At 32.8% G+C, this 22,887-nt stretch overlaps 1 non-coding gene across 1 annotated transcript; it reads right to left on the reverse strand.

Moving 5' to 3' along the window:
- Positions 1 to 14,666: 14,666 nt before the first annotated feature.
- TRNAT-GGU (transfer RNA threonine (anticodon GGU)) lies at positions 14,667 to 14,738 on the reverse strand. The gene has a single exon. It is a non-coding gene; the product is annotated as a tRNA-Thr (tRNA).
- Between the last annotated feature and the right edge of the window lie 8,149 nt (positions 14,739 to 22,887).

Consider the following 22,887-nt stretch of genomic DNA (forward strand, 5'->3'; position numbering starts at 1 on the left):
AAAATTTTATTCAATCAAAGTTCAAAATTTCTCTTATAAAATGACCCAGACAAACCTCACCCCATGAACCCGGGCACCCCTGCTAAGTCACGAAACGTAGTAAATGAATATTAAATTTACAATTTTTGTTTAATCAAGTTCAAAAGATTTTTTTAGCATGGATTTGACGTTTGCGAAAGTTCCATTTCAATGTAAATACTCGTGAGGCAGTCTATCCTCTGTAAGTATAAAGTCATTTTCATAGAATATGGATGTACTAAGAGGATCTAAAAAGTACAATAACGCGCGCGAAATTGGCGGTTGGCGGTTCATGCAAGCCGTCAAGTTTGTCAGAAAATATATTTCTGACATATATTTATATATATATATATATATATATATATATATATATATATATATATATATATATATATATATATATATATATATATATATATATATATATATATATAATAACCTATTAAGGTATATCTCTAGTACAAAATAAAGTCGCTAGTCTTGTCTATCTCTTTGTGCGATAAGTTCTTCTAAACTACGCAATGGATTTTGATAGGGTTTTCAATATCATGTAGAGATTTTTTCTTACAGTTTTATGTATATAATGCATGGATATTGTATTTATAGACAGAAGAGAGACATCGATTATTATCCTAGAATTCACAACATCAAAAGTTTACTATAAGTAAAACTGGGTATTGCAGCTACCTATTCATATAACAACAGGGTTTTCCTCGTTTTGAATCACCATAACAATAAAAATATAGAAAAATGCGTTCCAGTGCACGCATTCAACGATGAAAACATCCAACGTCTTAGCATTTCCTTTGACTTGCAAATTTTCTGCCATTTCCCCCCTCCCACGGCCGTGCGTTATTTGAATTATACTTATACATCATTTATGAATTATTCATTTTTTATTGTTGCCAGGTCGTGGTATTCCGAGTAAGGGTTGGGTAATTTTTTCATCACATCGATATGACAATGCGCCTTTATTTTAATATTATTAAAATTAATTTTAACTGAGGTATAGTCGCGCGTTGCAATTAAAATGTAAATCTTGATAATTTGTGGATCTAAATTTGAGAAAAAAAATGCCATTTAATAATAGTTTGCGTTTTTTAATGATTTTCAGTCAGGTACAGCGACAAACTACGTAACTCTTTTATTTAACTATTATGTTCCATTTTTCTCAAAACAAAATATGTTAACTTTTATGTAATTAAAAAAGATACTATTCTGTCAATTGGCTGCCATTTTTGTCTAGTGTTTCGTATGTTTCCACTCATTCATGAAGAGCCATAAATTACAATTTATTATTGAGTAGATATGTCAATGTAAGGAATCATCAAGTGTTTTTATTATAAAAATCAAAAAATTTGTTATTAATTTTCTTTTCTGAAAACACGCTAAAAATGTGTTTTGTTTTGTATTTATATAAAAGTTAACCAGTCTTATTAATTTTGTTTCACAAGAAATGGTTTCGAACAGCGAGTTATTGACAAATAAATAAATATTCACATGGTTCCCACTACTAGCAATCTGAGAAAAATTTACCATGTTTTCAGTTTGTTGAAGATCGACCTGAAAGCCACCAATCTACCAGTGTACAGGGGATGAACGGATAGGTTCATAAAAGATATGTATATTTAAAAAAATAAACACATTGGAAGACAGGCGTAAAATAAACGACTTTAATTTTTATTCAAGATTCTAAACTCTAAATTCGACGGTTACGAACTTCTCATAAACTTACGATACGACAGTAACAACACGACAAAATACACTATTACACTGCAACACACATAAGCGCAATTACGAACTCTCCAATACAACGGTTTCACACTATTGGAAACCAATACTTAAAACCCTTGAGACGTTGTTGATTTGCACGGATCGAACCTTCTACAAGCTTCCATTTTTTCAAAGACAATAACAAGCACTATTTCGTTCTCTTTCTGACATAAAAGAAATAATTGATTTTTAGATGAGAGGAAGAGAGATATATGCATTTTAATAATGTGTGGTCGTTCTGGGACAAATATGGTCTTAGGAGAGTATAATGCGCGCACGGCATTTGGGACTGTTTGGGTCTTAGAAGGTCCCAAGGGTTAAGTGATGTCGATATATTTAATATTAACTTTACGAATTTTGTGGATTACGTAAAAGACTTATTTCAACACTAAATGGAAGTTATATTTTTGTAAACCAGTCAATTTTGTTTCTTGCATATATTATTTTTTAATGTAATTTTATTTTTATTATTTATTTCTCATGTTTCAAAACTGTCATTAAAATTGTACCACCTACATGTAAAAGCCCTCTGAGTGTTAAATAAATAAATAAAACGATCTCATTTGCTCTAAAAAGTCCCTCTTTGAAGACCTTTAAATATTGTAGAAAATAATATCAGGCTTCTGGGTGGGAAAAAAGTCGCTAGCCTCCTTGTGAACGCATTTAGCAATCAATTTATTGATTTTTAATTAATTTCATCTACATCAGGTCTTTGAATGAACTAAAAATAATAACTTGTGTTAAGTAAGCCCCAATTTTTTTCTTATTAATTCTCCCCCCCTCCTTCCCTTTCTTTATTTCTCCATTACCATGGTTAACCCTCCATTTAAATGCTATAGCTACGCCAATGTTCGCAGCCGGCGGCGCAGGGCGTCGAAAACCACTGAATTGATATCTTAACATTTCAAAATTGATTATTTTTTAAAAACGCACTTTCAGAATATCAGTTAAGGCGATGCACTACATCGTGTAATATTATGAATCGAGCCGCTATCAATAACACACCTTAAGTAGATGGCAATAAGGCTAAAATTCCCGCTTCACACCATCCACCTGTTTTGATTTATGCAAGATGAAAACATGGTCAAAAAGTGCTTTTTATTTTATTTTGTGGATGTTCAGGCACAAATATTTCAATGTTTTTCGATCATTTTATAAATAACTTAATTTGCCACATTATACAATAAAACCATAACCGAAAATGGGTTCGTAAGTAGGAGATTTTGAACTTTAAATTAGTTTTCATAGGCCTATAAATTATTTTTTTCTGGGCTTATAAAAAGACTTATCTAAAAAATACTCAATTATTTCAAAGGCCAGGATGTATTCTACTCGCAGTATTTTATTAAACCATCATCATTTCTAGGCGACCAAATTTTCAAACCAAAAACACATGATTTTAAATTACTACGTAGTGCATCACCTTAAATAATTATTTGATTCCTTTAGCAAGAAAGCGGCAATCAGCCATGACAGACCTCTTTGAGTCTAAAAAACAGAAGAGGGCCACGCTAAGCTGATCGTTGGTACCCCTCCCTTAAAAATTCTTGATCAATGGAAATCCAGACCAGTTTTATCATTGTTGGGCAAACAAATATTAAATATTCAGTACTTGACGTTAAATATACTACGGGAAAATTTAAGCTTTCAGGAAATTCATTGCATGTCAATATTATACATAATATGAGAGGGTTGGAGACAGACGGGGTAGACTGTGGGTAGAATGGTGAAGGACCGCAGAGCGCAGAGAATTTGTGGAGAAGGCCAAATCCCATCTGCGTTTTACAAAGTGACGATGAAGATTTTGAACAAGTCAACCAGACTGCATATATAATGCGTTTGCTTTTCTCTTTACAAAGTTTGACAAGTCGGTGCTTGGACAAGCTAGCAGCGTGCGGACAAAAGTCAACATCCTCGAGCTTTTTCTCGATTATGCAATCTTCATCGTATTTTAAACTAGCAGACGTATACCCGGCAGTAGTAGTTAGTGTAGTTTGTTCTTGGAAGAAGGAATACCACCACTAAGATAAGGTTTAGCAAGCGTTAGTAATGTAAGTTCCACTTTGTTTTATACTATTTAGAGATGGGACGAATCGTCATTATCAAAGCTACTACTCTTATCAATACCACTTTTTCATTGAACACCATTTCCTTTTATGGCTCAAAAGATCACAACAACAATACACCATTTTATGATGTATATATTTTGATGCGAAAGCCTTCGATGTGTTTGTTCTCCCCTAAAGTGGGTGGGTACTGCGAATACCTAACGGCAGCGGAACCAATTGAATATTGAGACAAGCCATTCATCTTGTGTGTTTTACTGAATAGATTTTTCCTTTATTTCGATGCGGCGCGTGGGAAATGTAAATAATATATGGTCCTTTGAGCTGGAACCATTACTTATAAAATTTAATCTACTTTATATCGCGATTTGAACGCGGTGGATTCGTTTTATCGGGCGCTTGTTGCGAGGATTTTTAGGGCAAAGCGACCATTTACAGCAAAAATATATATACATCCTACAGTGATATTCCAATAGAACGTGACATTTGGTTTATATATATACATTAGGATGTCCCAGGACATAAGGAAGATTTTTTTTTTCATGAATTTAAATATGCATACCCTCTTCTTTTATTCCATTTGATCCCAATAACTCAAATAATAAATATTATTTTGATTAAACATCGGCAACCCGTGCTGACTTGATTCCAAACATATGGTTCAGAGTTAATATGGAAGGATTTTCAACTTTCATTTTTGTCGGATAAATAAAATTTAAAAATGCACAAATGTTCAATTATATAGTATTTTATATTTAAAAATGATTTTTTGATTAAATTTTTTCTTCATAGTTTGTTTTTTACAGTCAGGATAAATCTTCCGGTGGTCCTGAAAACGAGGAAACAAAAATTATTTTTGTTTCCTCTTCGACCGTGAGATTAAGCTATGAAAATCTTGCATTAACTTAACAGTTATTTCAGCTGTATCATTCACTACCCTCAGCGGCGACACCTTCTTTCTGACTTCTTGATACGAAGCATTATTTGACCATATCGTAGGGAATTCGTTAAGAAAACTGGCATATGTTTTCAGACGATCAAACAAATACTTGCTCTTGACTGAAATGAAGTCGTAAATATTTTTCTCTGAAACAAAAGTCACTAAATTATGATATGAACAAAAACCTCAATACAAAACATAATTTCAACTACATAATAAACTTACCATACAATTTACCATCAAGATCTTCCTTCGATGGGATGTAACGTTTGTCATGGGTTGATAAATTATTTTTTTTGATATTTCACACATTTTTATTTTAGTTGTTTGATCCCATCGAGCGTCGTCAAACAGCGATAAAATAGATCCTTTATCGGTCAAATACCATAACTGCTTACTGAACAGAAATAAAGCTGCCATTGAGATGTTTTCATCAATTTTTTCTTAAGCCTTCATCGATTTAAAAAAGCACAAGTCCTGGTGTAGCCATGGCTTGACATAGAATGTTACTATGAACAGGAAAACGTCTAAAAGTGCCGCCTTATCCTTACCGGTAATTTTAAATTGCGCACAAATTAATGATATTTTCAAAGAATAAAGCGCCTTTGTCATCCATCGAGCACCTGGAGGCCGAATCTTAAATTTTCTCGCTGTATCTCCTCCTAAAACTATCACACAGAGCTCTAAAAACTCTCAATAGTCATCTCCAAGTATTTTTGTTGTCAGTGCAGTACGGTAAAAGTCAAGCAAATCATCGATTTCGGAAGCGGTTAGGTGCAATGTGAGATTTTCTTTGTAGCACTGAATTTTATCGGGATCAACATTTTTACAGTTATCTCGAAATTTTTTGAAGAGTGGTATGTCAGGGCTTGTAGTCACTTAACTGATTTTTACTTCAAACACAGCTTTTAATACCAACTATGGCTATATTTGGTATAAATTGACAGTTAAATTCACTTTCCGGATATTGTAGAACAAAACTTCAAGAACTTGTTCATTAGATGGCAGTTTAGAACCCGATATTTGGTGTTTTACGACACCTATTAAAATATACTCTTTTTAGAAGTGCGTAAATCTAACAAGATCTTGCCTGAACGAGTTATTTTCGTTTACTAACAAAATAGCAAGTTACTACAAGCTCATCAACACGTTTGCTCGCTGGCGTCTTAATGTACAAGTACTGACATCTTTCGATGCAAGTCGGCACAGGTTGCAGTTGTCCAAAGTAAACGAAAAAAATTTTATAAGTGTTTTGTCATTATTAAAACAAAATTAGAGGGTATGCGTTCAAAAATAACAACTTAAATTTTTTTGGGACACCCTAATATACATACTACAGTGATATTCCAATAGAACGTGATATTTGGTTTATATATATATACATCCTATGATACAGTGATATTCTAATAGACATGTGACATTTGGTTTACATATACATCCTTCAGTCATATTTCAATAAAACCTGACATTTGGTTTACATTTACATCTTACAGTGATATTCTAATAGAACGTGACATTTGGTTTACATATACATCGTACAGTGATATTCCAATATAACGCTTTATTTGGTTTATATATACATCCTACAGTGATATTTAAATAGAACGAGACATTTGGTTTACATATACATCGTACAGTGATATTCTAATAGAACGTTACATTTGGTTTACATATACACCGTACAGTGATATTCTAATAGAACGTTACATTTGGTTTACATGTACATCGTACAGTGATATTCTAATAGAACGAAACATTTGGTTTACATGTACATCGTACAGTGATATTCTAATAGAACGAGACATTTGGTTTACATGTACATCGTACAGTGATATTCTAATAGAACGTTACATTTGGTTTACATGTACATCGTACAGTGATATTCTAATAGAACGAGACATTTGGTTTACATGTACATCGTACAGTGATATTCTAATAGAACGAGACATTTGGTTTACATGTACATCGTACAGTGATATTCTAATAGAACGAGACATTTGGTTTACATGTACATCGTACAGTGATATTCTAATAGAACGAGACATTTGGTTTACATGTACATCGTACAGTGATATTCTAATAGAACGTTACATTTGGTTTACATGTACATCGTACAGTGATATTCTAATAGAACGAGACATTTGGTTTACATGTACATCGTACAGTGATATTCTAATAGAACGTTACATTTGGTTTACATGTACATCGTACAGTGATATTCTAATAGAACGAAACATTTGGTTTACATGTACATCGTACAGTGATATTCTAATAGAACGAGACATTTGGTTTACATGTACATCGTACAGTGATATTCTAATAGAACGTTACATTTGGTTTACATGTACATCGTACAGTGATATTCTAATAGAACGAGACATTTGGTTTACATGTACATCGTACAGTGATATTCTAATAGAACGAGACATTTGGTTTACATGTACATCGTACAGTGATATTCTAATAGAACGAGACATTTGGTTTACATGTACATCGTACAGTGATATTCTAATAGAACGTGAAATTTGGTTTATATTATAACTAGCTGATGTGTATCCGGCGTTGTTGGGGGTTATCCTTAGGAGACGATTACGAAACATTTTTTCTCTACTTTTTATAAATATAATATGCATGTTTTGTGTAGATAAACCTCCCGGAAGAAATTCTCTAAATGATAGTTATATACATGATGATGATAAAATATCTAACCAAAATCTTGCAAAGACAGACGCAGATTATTACATTTAGTTATTTGAACGGGCGGTAACTCCCAATATGACGTTGGTGAAATCGAGCACAGTTTTTTTTAAATGTGATTATAGCACACGAGTCCCAACCGCCCGCAGTCATTGAAATTATGAAATCCTCATTTTTGTGGAGCTGAATGGAGTTGGTAAGTAAGGAGATGGCCTCATGGTTGAGGAGTTAAACTCTCGGCTAGCAATCCGGAGGCTGCGATAGTAAGTGATATCAATTCACCAACATGAAAAACATTGTTGGATTTTAGCCATCAGCATTAAATCAGGAATCAAGAAAGGTGTATATACTGTTATTTATAGATCACCAAACACAAGTAAATGCGACTTCTTAACATATTTTCAAAGATGGAGCATGGAAAATTTGCAAGATGAAAATATTAACATTATAGTTGGAGATTTCAATATAAATGTTAAAACAAATGCAGACATATACACAAAAAAACTGAAATCTATTATTCAAACTGCAGGTATGAAACAATTAATTAAAGATTTCACACGAATTACTAATACCTCTAAAACATTGATTGATCTGGTAATCTCAAATAAATTTAACCTATGTGTTAATGTATTAGGTAAGCCTAAAATTACTGACCATAATATGATTCAAATTCTAATAAATGACAGAGAAAACTACAACTCCAGTAAAGAAACACAAGAAATAACATTTAAAAATTACAGAAGATACAATAAGGAACTTTTCATTCAGACCTTAGAGACTATTGATTGGAATGAAATAAATCAAATGGAATGTAACAAAAAAGCTGACCAGATGATATTAAACATTAAAAAATTCATTGATGAAGTAGTTCCAGAACAGAAGATACGCAAAGGAAACAATAATAAATGGTTCACAAAAGAACTACGCACAATGCAGCACGATAGAGATACATTTTACAAGAGAGCACGCCTTACTAATAGTACTATGGATTGGAATAACTACAAAAAATTGAGAAACAAATACTCTAAAGACATAAAAAGAACGCATAATGAGTACATAAAAAATAAAATAAACTCAGAAGAAGGGGAAGGGGATCCCAAAAAAATTTCGAAAATCATTAAAGAATTAGTACATGGAGATAACGAAAACGACATAAAAATAGTAAACTTCCCAGAAGATATAAACGAAGAAAACATAGCTAATAGCTTTAATAAATATTTCATAGAAAGCATCACTCAAATTAACAAATTAATACCTAACATTGTTTTTAACCCCACAAATGATAATAACAACTCAAACAAAGAATTATTGGTCTTCAGAAAAATAACTGCAGAATATTTATTTAACATTTTAAACAAAATGAAATCAAAAAATAGTTCAGATGGATTAACTATTAGTTAAATAAAAGATGCTTTTCCTGTAATAGGATCTACTCTATTAAATATTATTAATCAGACATTTGAAGAGGGAAAATTTCCACAGTCATGGAAACTATCTACTATTATACCGGTCCCAAAGGTTAAAAATACCAGAAAATGTGAAGAATTTCGACCAATAAACACCTTACCGAAATATGAACAGATACTTGAAGTGATAATAAAATAACAAATATTGCAATACTTAGATGAACACAATATTTTATACCAAGAACAATCGGGATTCAGATGTAAAAATTCTTGTGAAACAGCGTTATATGTAAATGTTGAGTGGAAGGAAGGAATGAATAATAATAAATTTATCTTAACAATATTCTTGGATTTTCAAAGGGCATTCGAAACTATAGATCGAGAAATATTGATAAGAAAGCTTAAAGAAATTGGTTTCTCAACTGTAGCCATAACATTAATAAAAGAGTATTTGAAAGACCGAATACAGGTAACAAAAATTAATAATCAATTTTCAAAACCAATGGAAAATAAATAAGGAGTACCACAGGGATCAGTCCTTGGACCTCTACTATTCATACTTTATATTAATGACATGGTGAAAATATTTTCAAAATGCAAAGTACGACTATTTGCCGATGATACACTAATATATATAATCGGAGAAAACTATGAAGAACTAATAAATATTTTAAATAATGAACTAGATAATGTATCAAGATGGCTAAAAATAAATAAGCTTAAATTAAATACAAAAAAAAAACAAAATGTATGGTAATTGGTTATAAGAAGACATCCAGTGAAAGCAAAATCAAAATTGATGGTGAAATTATTGAAAATGTTACCGATATAAAATACTTAGGAGTTGTAATAGATTCCAAACTCAACTTTAACAAACATGCTGAATATACCCAAAAGAAAATTGGAAAAAAGATATCTTTTTTGGGAAGAATTCGCCAAAAACTGTCCGAAAAAACTGCAATCACCATTTATAACTCCATTATTGCTCCACATTTTAATTACTGCTCAACTATCCTTTTTCTGTGTAACGACAGAGAACAAAATAAATTTCAAATTCTCCAAAATAGAGCAATGAAAATAATACTCAGACGAAATAGATATTCAAAAGTAAATAAAATGTTAAACGAACTAAATTGGCTAACGGTGAAACAGTTGTTGACCTTGAACACGATGATATTTGTACACAAAATAGTAAACAACCTGCTACCGAAATATTTTTCAAATAAAATTGTATACAACAAGGACATACACAAACATAAAACTAGGACGTGCAATGAAATCAGGCTACCAAAAAAGGACAAGGCGAATACACAGAACAGTATATTCTATAAAGGGATGAAATATTATAACGCGCTGCCGGAAAACCTAAAGACTGCCCCAATTGAAAAATTCAAGATGTTGTGTAGAGGCCATATAAAACAAGAAAAAATATAGAATATTAAAATGTAAAAATTAATTAGTCATTTGTAAACTTTAATGTACAATCTACTAAAATAAAATTTAAAAAAAAAAAAAAAAAAAATTAAAAAAAAAAAAATTCCAGCGTGCGCAATAAATTTTATTTTACTAATTTGTGTTATTGGACAAATCATTCACTTTAAATAATATATAGTATATTTGTTGCAGGTTCCAAAGTAGAAGATACTCTCAGTCTCGCCCTAGTGAAAACCACCGTACAGAATTAAACATTGTTTGAAATGGCTTTGGCCGTGTTTGGTGACCAAATATGAATAGCCAGGTACTTTCCCACCTTTCTCTTTTCCATTTCCTCCCCCCATTCTACTACCTTCAGCCTCACAACATACCACAATTGGGGGACGCCATAGTCTCACTGTCTCCAAACGGTTGGAAGCATTTGAGACTCTTGGCCGGTATTCACATCAAATTAGAAAGGAGCAGGTTGCGAAGTACCTCTCAATGCTTGCATGCTTATTAATAGACTTCAGAAATTTTCAGTTCGCTAAGACAATAATACACTAAAAAAACTTTTAGAGTAACAGGAAAAACTTTTCAAATTCGGTGATTATAATATACATACTTAAAATTTTTTGTACATTTCTCGCTGGTAAATATAGAAGGCGTACGTGAGAAGAAATCACTATTGAAAGTGTATAAATATGCAACAATACTTACCATCTTAATGTATGTATTTGTATGATCCATACCATTTACGATTTCCAAACCGAATCCCCTCATGGACCAGTTGTTTCGCAGAAATTCACATGTGACAAAGTCATCAAATGGCACGTATACGCCCGAGTGGCGGTTAACAAATGTATTTAAAAATGAACTGTATAATGTTGAATATCATTTGATGGGGTTAAAACAGGGAAATAGAAGAAAAATGGAAACTCTTTCCTTACTTGCTTATGCTTTCTGGTTAATATTTATTTATTTATTTTATATATGTAAATTACAAACAAAACATAACAAAATGAACCTTTGTCTGTCTAACTGGGAAGGATTCCCGTTTCAGGACAGCCAAATTATGTATTTAGTACATAATATTCTTACAATGGAATGGCGATGCTGTCAAAACAAATTTTGGGAACATTGTTGATTGCATTCGAAGTGACAGGATGGTTTCTTTATCCTTGAAAGAATCACCAAGATGTAATTTATTACCAGGGTCAATTTGGCTAACATTTGTAATTGCATTCAGAATAGATGATTGTTTTCTTTCAGGACATCACAAGACTGAGATTCTTTCCAGGGCATTTTGGAAAACATTTACAATTGTATAGTTAGAATTTCCACATTTGTAAACGTTGTTCAATTTGTTCGTTGTTCACAAGTTGTATAAGACATATGAATCCTATAGTCCTTTTTTTAGAATTTCTTAGGTGATAGAAATTACACATTACTAGTCCAGAATATATGCCGTATGACATATGAATTTCCAATTTTAAAATTTCGGATCTTTATTTATTAAATGGCTAGTCATTATTATACAGTAATTGTACTATACAGATTCGTAAATTTAAATAATAACAACAATGAAGATCAAGTATACATGTTTGTATAACTTTATAAATTGTACGTGCGCAATACGACTATGATTAATTAATCACCACGCGATGCATTCCCAAATTAAGCCAATGATTCGTGGGTAATGATCCGATAGTATGTAGCAAGGAAATATGAACATACATTAATAACGACAAGAGTACGAAAGTGGAACATTTTCCACCTAACTGCCGAGAAGGTTTTTCAAAGTTTTCTTTCTTGATAGTAGGTAAAACTTTAAAGGAAAGGGAGGCACAAGGAAGACAATATTAAGTAGAACCTTTGGATATGGAATAGTCCCTAAGCTATTTTACTATTAAATATGATTATTCAGCTCCATTTGTTTTTTTCACATTTGAAAGGTCCCGCTAAATGCCGATTCTCCGGCATTTAACCGTAACCTTTCGACTATAAAAAAAATGTCGCTGAATAGGAATTTGGTGACAATTTTACATTTGAACTTCTGTTGACCAACCCGTTCTATGTGTTGAAAACTAAAATTAAAAGATCCAGTTGGATCGCGTATGTAATATTATTATTGTTATATCTTGTACAGTTTACTAGAGGTAGGATTTCCTCTGAGATGAATCCTTTTTACGGCGTTTGTCAGACAGTTTTATTGTTTTCCTTTGGATATAATAGCCATTAAACTTTTCCTACAGATGTTGAATGCCCCAAAGATGAAACTTTTGCAATAAATAATTTATTTATCGTGCCAGGTGGACAAGTTTTCTCCCACGGCCCTGTGGCTGACCATACAAAAGATTCCCGTTTCATACAAATTGAAAATTTCTTACAAAACTTGGCTAATTGTATTGGGATATGGTCGTATTGAAAATACATATGCTTTTTCTTAGTCAAAATTCAATCACTATGTAATTCAATGTTTTTTTTTATCAAAGTACTTACACACCGCAACTCTAGAGTGAATGAAATATAAATTACTACCTTATAAAAATGTTTAAAACTTACTGATATTGTTAATTTATTAAAAATATTGTTTAACATTGTTAAATATTGTTAATTACAAATATTGTTAATTTATCAAAAATGTCGTCAATTATTCGTTTTCCTGTTAAAAACGGGACTGGAGGCGTATAACGAATTGACAAATTTCATAAAAAAAATATCTTAACGAATATGTTATGAGGAAGTCTGAACACGTGTTCTTAATAATTATAATATTTTCGCATCTCGTCCATTATATTTATTCGGACATGTGTGTTAGGATATATTCTGAATGACAATGGTAGGAAATGGACATGGAGTCACATTTTGTTTGTCTAATTGTACTGACGAAATTCAAGGTGCTTTTTGCTTCACCATTAACCCTTTCAATACCAGACTTTTTCCAGCCAACGAAAAAAATGTTTGTCTACATTTTTGAGTTCTGTAATTTTTTTCAATATTTTTACAAAAATTATTTTTTTTTTCCACACGGTTTTCGAAATATTTCATGTTCCAGAGGAAGAACATTGGGGCTTAGGGGGTGTAAGTCAAAGAACGGGTAGTATAAGGAGCATACATAATTTTAAAGTGTTTTTAATTGCTTAAATAAAAAATAAATACACAAAAATCAATTTTATTAATCTGTAAAGACAAGCATATTAAATTGCAATTTAATATTATGCCAAAATAATTTTAGTAAAAAAGAAAAAATCAAAACATATATTTTTTTTAAAAAACGGACCATTACCCTAAATTAACGTAAGAAAAACAAATAGAACAAAAAATATTAATGGTGAAATAAAACAAAACAATTTCTTTCTCTTTGGAGACACACACCGACATTCGTGCTTTTGCCCGTGTAAATTTCAAAATCAAAGACGAGCCCACTGGCTCCCGCTCGGGAGAAGACTTTGATGCCCCACTTGTGTGGGTTTTTAATATATTGTTTCAAATTACTTCTCCCTTTGAACGGTATCATGAGCTTGTCTACAGAATTGAATTCCTCAGGTTTGATCTTAGCCATATTTTCAAGGAGGGCATTTACCATCGGCCTTATTTGAAATAATTTGTCGTAACCCTCTTGTCCTCTTGGAATCAACGAGCTATTGTCATTTAAATGAAGACACTAGCGTAACTTAGTGAAACGATTTCTAGGCATGACATCAACGATGAGAGAGAGTCTCGTATCATTGGCCCAGTAAAGGTGGAATGCCGGATACTTAAGGATACCCATCATGATGTGGTGTTGACGCTGGTGCTATTTTCTTGAAGCGAATACAAACTGTACGCGGCATTGCACAGTGCTGAAATCCAATACATGAATAGGTACAAAATTAAAAATGGTAAAAAAAAAAAAAAAAAAAAAAGGTAATAAATAAATAACACTCCAGCAGGTTTGGTGACTAGTGCATGGCGCTAATTAGCAAAGAACTATTTCTCAAAAATAATCTTAGGTAACTATGACAAGGTAATTAGACAATAGTCAAAGTTAGGTTGCTAAACCATTTATTTTACAAAATTCAGAGTTCGAGCATCAGTGTACTAAAATTAATATTTGTTTTTTGTATATGGTTTTTGAGTATGGAGGCTACTAACAAAGAATACCCATATTATTAATAAGACTACCAAAACATTAACCAAGATTAACTTAGATAAACCAAGATAAACTAAGATTAATCAAGTTTAACCGATAATAACCATGATTAAAGAAGATTTTTGTAAACCTCTCGGTTACAAATTATTATAATTATAAGCAATATTATTGAAAGAGAAAAAACTTATAAATTGAAAAACCTCCCGAGAAAAAATACATGTCACCAATGGGACTCGAACCCACGGCCTTCTGATTACCAGTCGGCAGCTCTACCACTGAACTATGGCGACTTATTTAATACCCGCCAAATTAGTTAATTAATCAAGACATATCTCGACGCCCTTAAGTGGGAGAATTAGCACTTATAATGCCTTTACCTACAAAAATGAAATTGTTTTTTTCAGGTGAGAAAAAAATTAATAAGCAATAATTTTGCTTGCAGAACACCGAGTACACATTGACTAATTTGGCGAGTATTAAATGAGCCGCCATAGCTCAGAAGTAGAGCTGCTGACCGGTAATCAGAAGGCCGTGGGTTCAAGTCCCATTGGCAGCATGTCCGTTTATAGGTGACGTTTCGATAGATAATTTTGCCTTAACTCACTTACCCCAGCTACTTATGGTAAAAAACTTCCAAGTGAAACCGCAGCTTTACAATAATTATTGCTTATAATAATTTCTAATCCTTTGTGCTATGCATAAACCTTACCTTATAAACATGAAGCTAATTCAAAAGAAAATTAATAACCTCTCTGTTTGCTGTGTTCTTTTAATTTTTGTTTGTTGTATTTTTTATCTAATATAGTTTTATTTTTATTATTACTAACTTTATTTTGTTTTAAAACTTTCTGTGATGTTAAAATTGTACTACCTACATGTAAAACCCCTCAGGGCGTTAAATAAGTAGAAATTACTTACAAGCGTTCTCAAATTTCCTTCCGCGTGGCCTTTTCCCGCTCTTTTTCAGCACCTTGTGTTGGTCAACTGGTCACCAGATGTTACACAAAAATAAAACACCACCTATGTGACTTTTGTCTACGACATTCTTTCTCATTAGTTCTCACCAGGCAGTGATTGCCTGGGTTCTAAATGAGGTTAGGTACATAATATAAGTTTTATTGGTAGGTAAAACTATTATGTAGCCTGAATCGTAATTTAAAACCTTTATTGAGATCTGTTTGTTATCGACTGGTTACCACTAACGATAATGTGAAAAGCTAATGCTAATTGAAAAATGAAATCCGATGACGTTATTCTTACTTCATCAGTTAACACACTCGCCGTTGGAGTTTGTGTGCCCTTCGGGGGCTTGTCAAACAAAAATCTATCACGAACTGTTTTGTCAATTGCGTAGTAATGAATTGGTGAACATGGCAAAAGATCAATGATTTGCAACAAAACAAAGTAGTAAAGGGATGTTATGCTGTAAAAATATAATATATAAGTAAAAAGTAAAAAATATAGTATATAGTATATTACAAAAAAATTAAAACCAACCAGCTATGATTAAAGGAGGGGGGGGGGGTAAATAAACGGTACTCATGGTGAGGCATTCTTCACTCGATGATTTTCTAAGTAAATCGGTTTTTACCAAAAATATTAATAAAACACCAAAACATCATGCAAATAAGAATACTGTAGGGGTAAATAAAATCATATAAATAAGTCGCCTTCGTGTGACGTAACTGAAGTTTTATAAGTTCTTGAACCCCGAAACAGCTGTCACAATAATAAATACAAAAATATTTGCAAAACTCAGTTAGGTATCCGTTTTTTCCGGAATGCGACAATTCCTATTCCAAATAGTTTTTGCCATAAGAATTATATTTATTCGTCATTTCTTTTTTAAAAGTAGCATAAAAACATATATTATTTCCTCACATGTTCAAAAATAATGTCATAGCTTTATATTGTAAAGTACAGTAATATTTTCGGCCTGGTATATTTATAAACACGTTGTCTTACAACTATATTATGAAATTCTAAATGAATGTTGCGTTGTAAATTTTATTTTTAGGACTTATTTTTAAGTGTTAGGTAATAAGCTTAACTACCTACTGAAGCCCTTATCTATTGTCTATCTCAAGTAGGGAAAGCAATAAATCACCAATATTATATGGCAGCTTAAAATGAGAAGTGTTGAAGTCCCACCCACTATATCACCGTCCGAATAATATTAAAATTAAATTTGCATCTTCCGAAAAACATATTTACATTGCTCAAGTCATGTTCAATATCTTCTATATTATTATTTCTGTTTTACTCTGTACCCACTTATATTGTACCTACTTTTAATTTTCAACTTATTATTTTTTTATTTGTTACATTATTACAGTGAAATATAACAATAAACATGAATATGTTATAGACCAATAAAATTCCATGAAATGTTAAAAAAGTACATAATATTATAAAAAGATACAGTTTTCGCATGGTTATAGGAACTCATTGAAAATAATAAAATAAACTACGGAAGTAATAGTATAATTTTCTCAAAGGTAAAAGTATTTTTTAGTTATTAATTATTAATTTAGTGAGTTGCAATTTATTTGATTTCAAGTTGAACATCTCGTAAGGTATTACAAGTTTCACAGATACGTCCTATTATATAAATCGTCATAAATCCTGAAAAATTGTAGAAAAACCTCATGTTTGAGGTAAATAGTCGAAAAACTGAAAAACCGAATTTATTTGTTAAATCGTCGTAAAATCTGAAAAACTCTCTGAAACATGGTAATTCGTCGTAAAACCTTAAAAGTTATTGAAAAAACCATTCGAAATGTGTTAAATCGTCAAAAAACCTGAAAAATTGTAGAAAAACCTTATTTTCGTGTTTAATCGTCATAAATCCTGAAAAATTGTAAGAAAATCTATTGTTTGTACTAAATAGTCGTAAATTACTGAAAAATAATAAAATAATACAAAATATGTTAAATCGTCATAAATCCAGAAAGAAATATAAAAAAAATCTTAATTTCATGGTAAATTTTCATAAAACCTGAAAAATTGTAGAAAAACCGAATTTATGTGTGAAATCGTCGTAACTAACTAACTAACTAACTAACCATCACGCCGTTTCCCCGCAGGGGTAGGCAGAGAGGACGGACCGCCAAACAACTCGGTCTTGGCACACACTCCTTGCCTCATTCACATTCATACATCGTCTCATACATACTCTTCTATTATTCTGACTCTTGACATGGCCCGACTCGAGTATCTGATTCACTTGATCGTGCCATGTCTTCCTCGGGCGTCCCCGACTTCTGCTTCCATTCGCATTTGCATCATATATCCTCCTTACACTCCTATCTTCGCTCATTCGCTCTACATGCCCAAACCATCTAAGCGTCCCTTTCTTAATCTTACTCATTACGCTTACATCAGCCTTGCACTCTTTGCGGATATCCACATTCCTCACACGATCATACATGGTTTTACCACACATACGCCTCAGGGATCTCATTTCAACAGCATTCAATCTACTTTCATCCTTTCTTTGCCAGTTCCATGCCTCACTTCCATACATCAAGGTAGGTACCAGCACTCCGTTGTGGACTGCTAACTTCGCTTCTTTGGACAATTTTTTGTTAGCGCCAACGGCGTTCAGTCCTCCATTAACGGAATTACCTGCATTTACCCTTCTTTCAATATCTCTGTCAGCCTTCCCATCTCTCGTAAACATACTTCCTAAATACACAAACTCATCCACCTGCTCCAAGTATTCCTCATTCACAATTATATTGCACACTGTTTTCGTACTCTCTCTTTCAAACACCATTACTTTAGACTTACTTACATTCATCATTAACTCATTCTTCATGCATACTTCGTTCATCCTAGACACGAGGGACTGTAGATCTTCTATACTATTAGCAATCAGCACCGCATCATCAGCATACAACAGGCAACATACTTTCAAATTATTCAAATTCGCGCCCAATCCCACCTCTTTCAATTCTTGCATACAATTATCCATGTATAGATTGAATAACCACGGTGACATTACGCAGCCTTGTTTAACACCTTTTGTGATATCAAACCACCCCGTAAAATCACCGTTCACCCTAACACATGCAACGCTTCCCTCATACAGAGACGCAATTGCCTGAGTCAGATTTGTATTCACTCCATACTTGGACAACACCTTCCATAGCTTTTTCCTGTCGACTCGGTTGTATGCTTTTTGTAGATCTACAAAGGCACAGAAAAGTTTCTGGTTTTTTGCCAGAAACTTTTCAGTGAGCATACGCAATGAGAAGATCTGGTCCATGCACCCCCTTCCACTCATAAAAGCACCTTGCACATCCCATATTTTATCTTTTGTTTCCTTTCTTACTCTTTCAATCAAAATTCTACCATACAGCTTGCCAACTGAACTTAGCAGGCTAATAGCCCTATGATTCCCACATTCCATACGTGACCCTTTACCTTTGTATAATGGCATGATCACAGCCCTTCTCCAATCTAAAGACGTATAACCTTCCTTAAAACATTGGTTAAAAAGATTGTACAACCATGTGAGAATTATACGGCTACCTCCTTTAAAATATTCAGCAGCAATATTGTCAAACCCGACAGCCTTACCATTCTTCATACATTTAATCGAACTTTCTATCTCATCCATGCTAATTTCGGTAACATTCACTCCATCGTCATTCATATCTGATTCGCCGCTGGAATCACTGTCACTAACTTCGCTTTCGAAGACTTCCTCGAAATAATTCATCCATCTTTCTTTTATTTTTTCCTCATTCGTCAACATTTTTCCACCTTTTGATTTTATCACTTTCATGCTTCCGTTTTCTGGGCCACTCCGGGACCTTTTGACTTCTTTCCAAAACAACTTAATGTTTTCTTGGAAATGGTTTGTCATTTTCATTCCTTCTTCCTCTTCCAGGCGTTTCTTTCGTTCTTTCACTCCAACTCTTACTTTTTTCTTACATTCCTTATATACTTCTTTCGCTCGACACTTCTCTTCGCTGGAAGCACTGCCAGCCGCAATCAGACATAACCATGCTTTCTTCTTCTCTGAGACCAGTGCTTTAATCTCATCATTCCACCATGCATCACCTTTCTTCCTACCTTGCGTACTTATTCCACAAACTTCCCTAGCAGATTCACAAAGACATACTTTTATGTGGTTCCATGTTTCGTCTATGCTTAGACCATCCATTTCCTTCGCATTCAATCTTATCTCTGCACAATTCACATACTTACTTCTCACATTATCGTTTTGTAGTTTTTCTGTTTCGACTCTTGTTGGAGTTAGTACCGTTTTCACTTTAGAGCGCCAACCGCGAAAGAGGTTTACTCTTGACACTACAAGAAAGTGGTCAGTTTCGACCTCAGCCCCTCTGAAAACTCTTGTGTCCTCGGTAACAGCTCTCAACCTAGAGTCAATTACTACAAAATCAATAATTGACCTCTCATTTCCTCTTTCCCACGTGTATTGGTGGATACCTTTATGATCGAAGAAAGTATTCGACACAAACAGGTTCCACTCTAAACATACTTCAAGTATTCTGTTCCCGTTGTCATTCGTTCTTTTATCCCCAAACATACCTAAGACCGAATCGAATCCGTCACGTCTAATTCCCACCCACCCATTCAAATCGCCTGCCATTATAATCCTTTCGTTCATATTTTTTAGTCTCATAACATCATTCACACCAGTCCAAAAATCATCTTTCACTTCATCGCTTTCAGAATTAACAGGGGCGTAGCAAATAACAAGAAACACCCTTGTCAAACCGATTTTAAATCTGATCCACATTATTCTCGGACTTACACATTCATACTGCAACATACATTCAATCATTCTGGGAGACAGTAGCGCTGCAACACCTTGACAAGCTCTTTCCGTATCTGGTCTCCCAGACCAAATGACGAGCCTATCATTATGCTGCATTGTACCGCTACCCTTTTTCATACTCTCTGTTATACACAGTACGTCCAAACATTTGCTCACCATTGCATCACACAGTTCGTTCATCTTTCTTTCCATTCCTCCTCTAATGTTCCATGTACCAATTCGACATTGATCACGTTCCGTCCTCCTCTTTGCGCCACCGAAGGGTTGGCGATGTGATGGATAGCGAACCTCATCGACATCTTTGTCAGCCATTCCCTTCCAAGTACTACTTAAACATCTTACTTATACAACTTAACATATCGTTACACACATAAAAAAATACATATTTATGCGCTTAATATAACATTTAACTTAATCCTAAACTCAACCAAAGAAAAAACTGTTGCAGAATGGCTAAACAAATACACTACCACTAAAAATAGATTGTTTATCACTGTATAATTGTTTTAAAACACTCCATGTAGATAGCAAACCAAAGAGCGCGGGTTCAGTCCGATTTCATCCTTCATTTCCGATGTCATTATTCCACGCGCGTAAGGGCACGAGCGGTGGGGAGCGGAGGTCGCGGCAGGGGTTGCGTTGCATGAGTCGCCAAATGACTCTCTTCTTGTGCAGGTTGGGGGTAGATTCCGAGAAACGACGATTCTGTGGCCTAAGCAATTTGATATGGCCTACCTTCTATAACGGCACTATATGTGTCAGCGGGGTTTTGCAGTATTGGGGCGGGTGGTCGAGGGGCAAGGGGCAAGGGCCGAAGGGATGATCACATCTGGTGAATGTTCAAAGCACTGGTATCGTATTATACACACTGGAATTCACACATCTTAGTATTAACAATATTATTTGTCACCTATTCTTAAAGTCGTTATACGTCCACACTGGTCACAATAAAATTAGTTTTAAGTATACTTAAGCAACTTGTATACAGTAAGGAACATTTATTGACACGTTTAAGGGCGGAATATATGAAATATCCCTTGTAATTGTCGACGAAAGACGAGACCGACCAAAACGCGTCAGGCTGCTCCAAGAGCCCGACTAAATAAATAGTCGTAAAACATTAAAAACTATCAAAAACATGTTAAAACGTCGTTAAACCCTGAAAATTATTGAAAAACCAGGCAAAATGTGTAAAATCGTCAAAAATCATAAAAAATTATAGAAGAACCTTATTTTCGTGATAAATCGTCATCCAACCTGAAAAATTGTATAATAATAAAATTTATGTGTTAGACCGTCGTTAAACACAAAAAAACTCTCTAATACATGGGAAATCGTCGTAAAACACTGATAAATATTGAAAAACCACTCAATAGAGTTAAAAACTTGAAAAAACATGCAAAATGTGTTAAATCGTCATAAATCCTGAAAAATTGTAGAATACCTTATGTTTGTGTTAAATAGTCGTAAATTACTAAAAAATAATAAAAAAACAATTCAAAATGTGTAAAATTGTCAGAAATCCTGAAAAATTGTAGAAAACCTTATGTTTGTGTTAAATAGGCGTAAATTACTAAAAAATAATGAAAATCAATGCAAAATGTGTAAAATCGTCATAAATCCTAAAAAATTATTAAAAAAAGCTTATTTTCGTCTTAAATCGTCATTAAACCTGAAAAAGTGAAGAAAAACCGAATTTAAAAACATTCTAAAATATGGAAAATCGTCTTAAAACCCTAAAAATTATTGAAAAACCATGCAAAATGTGTTAAATCGTCATAAATCCTGAAAAATTGTAGAAAACCTTTTAAACGTCAAAAATCAAAAAAAAATTATGGAAGAACCTTATTGTCGTGATAAATCGTCATCCAACCTGAAAAATTGTATAAAAATAAAATTTATGTGTTAGATCGTCGTTAAACACAGAAAAACTCTCTAAAATATGGTAGATCGTCGTAAAACACTGATAAATATTGAAAAACCATTCAATTGAGTTAAAAATTTGAAAAAACATGCAAAATGTGTTAAATCGTCATAAATCCTGAAAAATTGTAGAATACCTTATGTTTGTGTAAAACAGTCGTAAATTACTGAAAAATAATAAAAAAACAATTCAAAATGTGTAAAATTGTCAGAAATCCTGAAAAATTGTAGAAAACCTTATGTTTGTGTTAAATAGGCGTAAATTACTAAAAAAACAATGAAAATCAATGCAAAATGTGTAAAATCATCATAAATCCTGAAAAATTATTAAAAAATCTTCTTTTTGTGTTAAATCGTCATTAAATTTGAAAAATGAAGAAAAACCGAATTTAAAAACAATCTAAAACATGGAAAATCGTCTTTAAACCCTAAAAATTATTGAAAAACCATGCAAAATGTGTTAAATCGTCATAAATCCTGAAAAATTGTAGAAAACCTCTTGTTTGTGTTAGATAGTCGTAAATTACTGAAAAATAATGAAAAACAATGCAAAATGTGAAAAATCGTCATAAATCCTGAAAAATTATAAAAAAATCTTCTTTTCGTGGTAAATCTTCATTAAAGCTGAAAAATTGTAGGAAAACCGAATTTTAAAACTTTCTAAAACATCATTATGAAATCGTCGTTAAAACCTTATAATTATT

This window comes from Hesperophylax consimilis, chromosome 21 (genome assembly GCF_061612785.1).
Source record: "Hesperophylax consimilis isolate HC1 chromosome 21, BYU_Hcon_1.0, whole genome shotgun sequence".
Lineage (NCBI taxonomy): Eukaryota > Metazoa > Arthropoda > Insecta > Trichoptera > Limnephilidae > Hesperophylax > Hesperophylax consimilis.